Here is an 8709-nt window from a genome sequence, read left to right as displayed (position 1 = left end):
ATATATATATATATATATATATAGTGTTGGGATAGGGAGTAAGGCTTAACATAAACTTTGCAAACATTAACCTAGGCTGTGTAATATAATCTTCATATAACAAGGCACCCACGGGATATATAGTCCCAATTCTCCCCTAGCTGGAAAGGCCTCAGTGCATGTAGCCACACAAACTAGAGAATATCTATATCCGTATATGCCTTTATAGGGGACTTGAACCTCCCAACATAGTCAAGATGATTTAAGCACCAATGTACATAATATGGGGGATTCGAACATCCCATTCATATATCCATTCGGGGTACTCGAACCTTCTGGTCATATAGACATCCGCACTGGCTAGCGTAGTTTCTAGTGTTAGTCCTTCAAACTCCAACCTTTCACGGCCCGGCTACACATCCCACTTTAAAGACCAATTTATAACATTCATTACACATGTACATAACCATTAATCTAATTACTAACCAAAGGTATCCTATTGATATCGTCATACCAACATCACTTGCAAGCGTACAATATGCCATAACCATTTTTAATTATCTTTGGGACTTGAACCCATTGTCTAAACAAAGACATTAATTCAATTTAACATTTAGGGACTCAAATCCATTTAGATATTCAAACCACCAAGGTTATAACTCAAATCAATTTATGGCCAACAAGACCTTCATAAACCATTTGCCAACTATCAACCTTCATAGGCCAATACCTTAGTTCTAAACACAATTCATATGTGACAAGATTCTTCTCATTGACATTTTCACAAATAGGTTGAGGGTATACTATTTATCAAACCATTATTCAAGCCAAAAACCATTAAGTCTAGGGTTAAACATGACCCCTTTCATTAAACCCTAATTCCCATGCACCCACATGTGCAAAACCATTATTACACTACTAAAAATTAGCCATATGGCAACGGTTCAAAAATCATTACGATAGATAAGAAAACCATTGCGATATATCTACCGCAATGGTTAGGCGAGCGTTGTGTATGTGAGCGTTGGGATAGGTCTATCGCAACGGTTATGACAACCGTTGCAATAGATAGACCTATTGCAATAGTTTTTCTAACCTCCTATTGCGACGCTTTGTATCATCTATAGCAACGTTAAGAACTTTTACAATAGAGTATATTGCAACAATGGAAAAGCGTTGCAATAACCCTATTGCAAGAACTTTTGGATATCTACTGCAACACTTACTACTCTTTTGCAACGACTTTTAACTAGCTATTGCAACTCTTTTTGAAACCTATTGCAACGATGAATATATATATATATTAATGAAAGATTTTGTTGTTATGTGTATATATATGTAATTGTATTAATATAATTCTCTCTCAACTTATATATATATATATATAAGTTGAGAGAGAATTATATTAATACAATTACATATATATACACATAACAACAAAATCTTTCATTAATATAATAATCCAAATTAAAATTTTATGCAACTATATAAATTAGTATTTACATAGATAATCACATCACAAAACAAATCTTTACAACAAGCTAGTAATCTAAATCCCAAAGCAGCAAGTCTTGGACCTTCTCGTAACCTTCTCCACTTAACAACAGCACCAGAAGTACCCATGCCTCCTGCAAAATACTGCTTTAATGCTTCGTATACTCCAAACATAAAGGAATTTCCTAGTACTTCTCGTGCGGCGCAATTTGCATTAATTGACTCTGGTTATGTAGACTATACCCCTTAATCTTTACAATTCTTGTTTCTGGAGTGGTAAAGGAAGATTAGGTGAAAGAACAAAACAAAATGCTGAAGCAAATATTTAATATAGAGGATTAACACGATCAGATTCATTTTATAGTGGACCAATGGATCAACAGGCCTAAGTGCATAGCAGGTACACTGATATAGCAAGAAAATGTGTCTTTCGGCGCTATAAGTGATTAGTGTAACATCTAATGGATAGCGAACAAGAAGACAGGCATAAAAAGCTATCGATACGAAAGGTAAATCCTACTCCAGTCCAAATGTGTACCTCAGGAGCCATATAGCCAAGGGTTCCTGTCACCTCCGTCATATCATTAGACCTGCATAACTCGGAATTCTTACTGATGAGACATCTCTATATTTTGACTCTTGCACTATGAGATGGCCAGAAGCATGTAGCATTTGCAGCGCACTTTCTTTCTAGGTAGCCCACTAGGAAACTGGCCTTCTGATGTCTAAAAGTCTAAACCAAATCAATCATTGCCAGAATCAAGTTATCTTAGCAGCAAACCCCTTTTTGGATGTATTGCACATTAGAAGATACATTTACAGATGAAATAAGCACCAAAATCCCGCTTGCTTCTAGACATTAGAATATTTCAACTGCCAAAAACACGTATCAAGCTCCAGCCCCATTACTTAGTTTGAGAGTCATCTTGATGTTCATGGCTGCCAGTTCAGCCGCTAGATATTTAAAGACTTAAGGCATCGCAACAGTCTCCATTCCTTTACTTGAACGGTAAGCAAAACAACTCAAAGCAACCTATTCCTAATAGATGTTTAACCTGTCTATTCATTAATCAACAATGTAACAATTAGACAAAATATTTTGTTAACTCTCTGGATGTAGATATTCATTATAGTCGATGACAAGTACGCTTCAGGTGCAATAGATTCCATGTCGGAATAGCAAATTTCAACTGATTTGGGATCAACCCTATGTCAATCCCAAAACAATAAACAAATCATAAGCAAAGAGATGGTACCCTCAAGGTCACAAGTAAGCCAATTGGATCAGTAAAGTTGTGATTAATTTCATACCGTGAAGGATAGTATATTTTGGTTTCCTTTCTGCAGGAAAAAGAGGAATATAATATATTTAACAACTGCTCAGTAGTACTCAGATCAGATGCTTGCATGTCACTATGAGAAAATGCCAATTTACTAATATATTACAGTCCAACCGTTTGGTCCACTCTCTCTGCTGCTTTAATTGCATCAGCATCCTCCTTATCCACCAGAACAACAGCCTCTCCCTGGAAAAAATAATGAATCTCATATGGAAAGAAAGACCACATTAGGAATAAAGTAAAAGTTTATGACTTACAAGAGAATAAACTATATTCAGGAAAAAAAAACAAATAAAGCACTAGAGGCTACAACAATTCATCATTTCCCTCTGTGATGTCTTAGGACATTTTTGACTTATCACCGTCATCAACACTTTTCATCTGTTCCGGACAATTAACGCCCAACACCAGATTCTTGCAGGTTATAAACTTGTGGCTGCAGACTTGTCTAAAGAGAGTTCTCCCATTACCACTCAGAAAGGTATTCGTTCTACTCGTTATCCTAATCCTATATATACTTGTCTAAGCTATCATCATTTGTTACCAGCACGTTATGCTTTTGTATCATCACTATCATCTGTTTCTATTTCTAAGACTACAGAATAAGCTCTTTCTCATCCTGGTAATTGATAAGCTATGATTGAGGAGACTTTTGTCTTACACTCTAGTGGTACTTGGGAACTTGTTCCTCTTCCTCTAGGTAGATCTACAATTTGTTGTCGATGGGTATATACTATGAAGGTTGGTCCTGATGGATAGATTGATAGAGCAGACTGGTTGCCAAAGGCTACATATATTCTTTGTCTCGACTATGGTGATACCTTCTCTCTTGTGGAGAAGATTGCTCTAATCCGTATCTTCTTTTTTTACCCTTTCCAAGGCAGGATGGACTAGTACGATCAGTACACTTCCATCAGAAACCAAGAAACAGTTAGTTTTGGGCTGCAACGACTATGATAATAAAGCATTAGATGGTAAAAAGCTCACTGGGAACGTATTTATTGAAATTCAAGCAAAATAGAAAGCAAAATATCAAAGAATTACACCAACTTATATATCGAAATTCAAGAAAAATAGAAAGCAAAAGATAACAGAATAACAGCAACTTATATATGCTAACAAAAGAGATAACAATTGCAAAGTGGACTAGAAATCCAGAAAAGCAACAACAAAGATTTATCTTCTCAAAGTCAAATATATCTAGGAATTGCTCACCTTCTGCAGATGTGTTTTATTTTACACATCGATAGAAACATAATAAACAACAACTAGCTCCGAACCCTTTAACTTCATACTAATTGTCTGACTGGTTATTTCATTGTAAATGCTACAATATGATCATTAGGATTAATTCTTTGCAATCAAATGATCATGTTGGTTCAGGTGCAAGTTGACTCACCAAAAAATAGAGAAGAGAATAGACATCCTATTACCTACCCCACATATGGAAGACCATCAGAATCAATCAGCCGATGAGATGACTTATCGAAATTGCTTCTTCCAAACAATCTCTGAGCACGATCAGATTTGGGTCAAAATTCAGACTTCAATAACCAGATACTATAAACGAAACTAAATGTGCTGTTAATACATTGAGATGAATAAGACTACAAGAGGATCAGTAAATAAGGAAATAATAAAGGGTAAGCACAGATACCTTGTATAGAAAGGTTTTATTACCCTCGGTGATACCTTATGCCCCATGATGCAAAATTCCATTCTCATGTTCGTAAGGTTCTACACCTCATCCCCTAATGTACCATACCACTAAATGCATAGTACTATGTTGCAGCCTCCTATAGGTAGTATTTACATGTAAGAGTCAAAGGAAATTCCTTACATCTTGAAAACTAGTACATTACATGTGTAAATACTCTAGTTCTTTTCCCATCAGCCATAAATGCAGGAAATAGAGCAATAGTTATCAAAGAACATTCCAAACTCTTACTAGTATACAAATACAGGAAATTATAAGTACTCCTTGTATAAATGAGTCTATGCACTGCTTTTTCCTTCTGATATAGAGTTTTCATATGTTTGTGAGGTCATACAAATTGTTCGTAGTGATACTGCCACATATGGTAGAAAGGAACCTTCAGGATCCACTTCCATATCCTGTCCAAGCATTGTTCAGACATTCATCAAGGTATCATAACCCATACGGCAGTAACTATGCAAAAGAACTCCTACAGCTACGCTGCATTACATGGAAATACTTGCATGATAACTGGGTAATTCCTTACCGTGAAGGGTTCTCACTAAGTGGCATTCTACAAATATTCCATCTTTTGCAAAATACAATTAGGATACTAAATCCACTAAAAATCAATTCCTACATAAACAAAAATTTCAGGAGAAGCATACTCCAGTTACCTAACAAATAGTAAAATGAACACATCTTCAACATTACCAGATATGCTTATCTTTAGAGTCTTGAGTATCAATTGGATAATCCAGAATACACCAAATCCAGTGACAATTAGATAATCAACATATACTAAATCCAGTAACAAACAGTTTACAGAGTAACAAACAGTTTACAGAGATCAACAAATTAGTGATACCAAATGTCAAAAAGATTAAATCTTTACACATGAAAAATGAACGAACAAATTAATAAATTAACCCAACATTATTAAAGAAAGAATGATGCATACAACATTCGAACAAAGAAAGAATGACGCATTTCTTCATTCGATATTTATAAAGAAATTCATAGTAATCAGAATAGATTGTGCTGAATACTTAAAATTGATGAAAAACAGAACAAATTTCTAGATCTTGACTTCATTACAATATAAAATAAATGGATTCATATGAAGAGCAAGCTTACTAAGAGGATTCAACAACTAGATCTGTCGGTTGTTGTAAATCGGAGTAGTGGTCGGAGAAGCGGTCGGATCCACGGTCGGAGCAGCAGTGGGCAAGTCAGAGCGGCAGTTGGAGAGCGGTGGATAGTCGACGTAGTGGCAGTACTGGGGTTTGTAGACTGATGAGAGTGATCGAGTTCATAAGAGTGAAAACCATATTTTTGTATATTTTTTTTAATTTTTATTATATATTTTCTAAAGTTTTAGCGGATCTATAGAAAAATAGGGAGGGAAAATGAAAATCGGGGGAATAGCTTTTTTTTCAAAAATATGTTGTAATAGGTGATTTTATGACAATTATTCATGAAACCGTTGTTATAAGATACCCTATTGTAAAGGTTATCCATCAATAGCAATGGTTATAGAGCTACTAGAACAAATTCTGTTTGCAACGGTTTCAACCGTTGCAATAGACCATCTATCGCAATGCTTTTGGAACCGTTGCAAAATAATTCATTGCAATAGGGGTAATTTCTAGTAGTTCTAACATGTATAGCAATAATTTGAAACATGAGAAAATAATACTCAACATTATCCATTCAAACCCATGGCTATTAAAACCACTATTAATGAACCATAATAATGTTTAAAATACATGATTTTTGTGAACTAACAATGGAGGAAGAGTCACATTCCTAATTTACGAAGATTCACGAAGAGATTTTGATCCTTAATCTGCTAGATGACCATCTTGAAGAAATCCTATCCCAATCTTCTTGAGAGGTTTTTAGAGAGTGCTTCAATCTTCTAAAGTGTAGAATGAGTACCAAATAAGTGTTATAAGTCATGGGGTCTTAAGGTCTTGGGGTGGAAGTTGTCCAAAATACCCTCAACTTAAAAACTGTAAAAAGAACGTAGGTGGGTACGATTAGAACCTTCAGCTCGTAACCACATCATATGAGTGGTACCCTCAAATCATCACTTGATAAAAAATTTGGACACTACATTCTGTCCAATATACGACTCCTTTTCCCAACTCGTATCATCACTATACGACTAGTACTATTCCAGTCATACCCTAGGCAAAACAATAAAGGCTAGACACTGGACAATATATGGTTTTGACCTAAACTCGTCACTTGAACATATGACTCGTATGGAGTCTTATCGTACCAAGGACAGAACTTGGCCAACATCACACTGAACAACATACGACTAGGGTACCTACACCCGTACCCAACCATATGACTAGTATGGTGAGTCGTATGATCATTAAAAGGCTCACACTCACAAATTTTGCAAGGGACAAAGCCTGGGTCGTTTTAGTCTCCCCCAGGGTCATTCATCCCCGAATGATGGGTTAAGGCAATACAAGCACAATTTGGACTCCACACACCTCTACTCTAACCTTTAACTAAGTTAGAAGTCAAAGATGCAAGGAAATCAATCTTTTCTTTGACTAAGTTAGAAAAGAAAAGATGTTAAGACCAATACATACCTCAAGCAAATTTTTAGAGTAGAAAACAGGAATAGATACTTGGACTCCATGTCCTCCTTAGCTTCCTAAGTAGCTTCCTCAAACTTTTGGTTTCACTATAGAACCTTTATCGAAGCTACGTATTTGGTTTGCAATCTAAGAACTTGTCTATCCAAGATCCTCACTGGGACCTCCTCATAGGACAAAGAATCCAAAATACCAATGTTTTCCAAGGGAACAACCAACGAAAGGTCACCTACATATTTTTGCAACATGGACACATGGAATATCGGATTAATGGAACTTATTCTAGAGGGCAAATCCAACTCTATACAACTCACCAACCCTTCTCAAAATCACATATGGTCCAACATATTGGGGATTAAGCTTCCCCTTCTTCCTAAACTGCATTATTCTCTTCAAGGGAGACACCTTAAAGAACACCCAATCCCCAACCTCAAACTCCAAGTCCCTTTGCCTTACGTCTGCATAGGACTTTTGGAGACTTTGGCCAGTCTTAAGCCTATCCTAAATTACCTTCATCTTCTCTATAGCTCTGGGCCAAATATCTCCGCTTTACCAACCTCGAACCACCCAATAGGATATCTATACCTCCTACCATAAAATACCTCAAATGGGGCCATACCAATGCTAGAATGGTAACTATTGTTATACATAAATTCAATCAAAGGCAAACGGTCAAACCAATTACCACCGTAGTCAATCACACAGACTCGCAACATATCCTCCAAGGTCAGAATATTCCTTTCGGCTTTCCCATCTGACTATGGGTGAAAAGCCATACTGAGACTCACTTTAGTCTTTAAACCACGCTGAAAAAAGCACCAGAAATACAACGAAAATTGAGTACCACAATCCAAAATATTTGAGATAAGAGCACCATGCAACTTTACCACTCTTTGAAAAAACAACTTTACGTAATCCTTGGAAGAATAAGTAGTCCTCACTAGCAAGAAATGAGTGGACTTAGTCATCCTATACACGTTGATGCGGATGGAGTCATATTGATTCCGCGACCATGGAAGGCCGATAACTAAATCCATATTGATTACCTCCTATTTCCACACTGGTAGTTTATTCTCTTAGAGTAGCCCACCGAGCCTCATGTGCTCCACCTTAACTTGCTGACACACTATACACTTAGCCATAAAGTCGTTTATATCCCATTTCATATTGTTCCACCAATATATCTCCTAAAGGTTATGATATATCTTTGTTGAACCGGGATGAACTGTATACTGCGACTCATGGGCCTCAGCTAAAATCTTACCTCGTAACCTATCTATATTGAGAATACACAACCTCCCTTGGTACATCAAGATACCATCACCGCCGATCTCAAAATCCATCACCTTCTGCGTACCTACATCATCCTTGTTCTTTATCAAAATAGGATTTAATACCTTCTTCTCCTTTATTTCCGAATTAAGAGATGATTGCACCACCTGTTGCACAAACATACCACAATTCTTAGAGTCTAAGAGACAAACTCTAAGGTTAGCAAAATGGTGAATATCCTTCACCAATTCTCGCTTATCCTTATCCACACACGACAAGCTTCTTATGGACAACCTATTAAGAGCATCAA

The 8709-nt window shown here is 36.4% G+C and overlaps 1 long non-coding RNA gene across 2 annotated transcripts; it reads right to left on the bottom strand.

The window, feature by feature from the left end:
* Positions 1-1423: 1423 nt before the first annotated feature.
* LOC107863674 lies at positions 1424-5956 on the bottom strand. Of its 2 annotated transcripts, none has more exons than XR_007052951.1 (2): positions 2012-5956; positions 1424-1741 (listed from the first exon to the last, which is right to left on the bottom strand). It is a non-coding gene; the product is annotated as an uncharacterized LOC107863674 (long non-coding RNA). The 2 variants fall into 2 exon arrangements; XR_007052950.1 differs by having other exon boundaries at positions 1424-1607.
* Positions 5957-8709: the final 2753 nt, after the last annotated feature.

This window comes from Capsicum annuum, chromosome 3 (assembly GCF_002878395.1).
Source record: "Capsicum annuum cultivar UCD-10X-F1 chromosome 3, UCD10Xv1.1, whole genome shotgun sequence".
In the NCBI taxonomy this organism is placed as follows: domain Eukaryota; kingdom Viridiplantae; phylum Streptophyta; class Magnoliopsida; order Solanales; family Solanaceae; genus Capsicum; species Capsicum annuum.
This window is presented reverse-complemented; position numbering and strand designations above follow the sequence as displayed.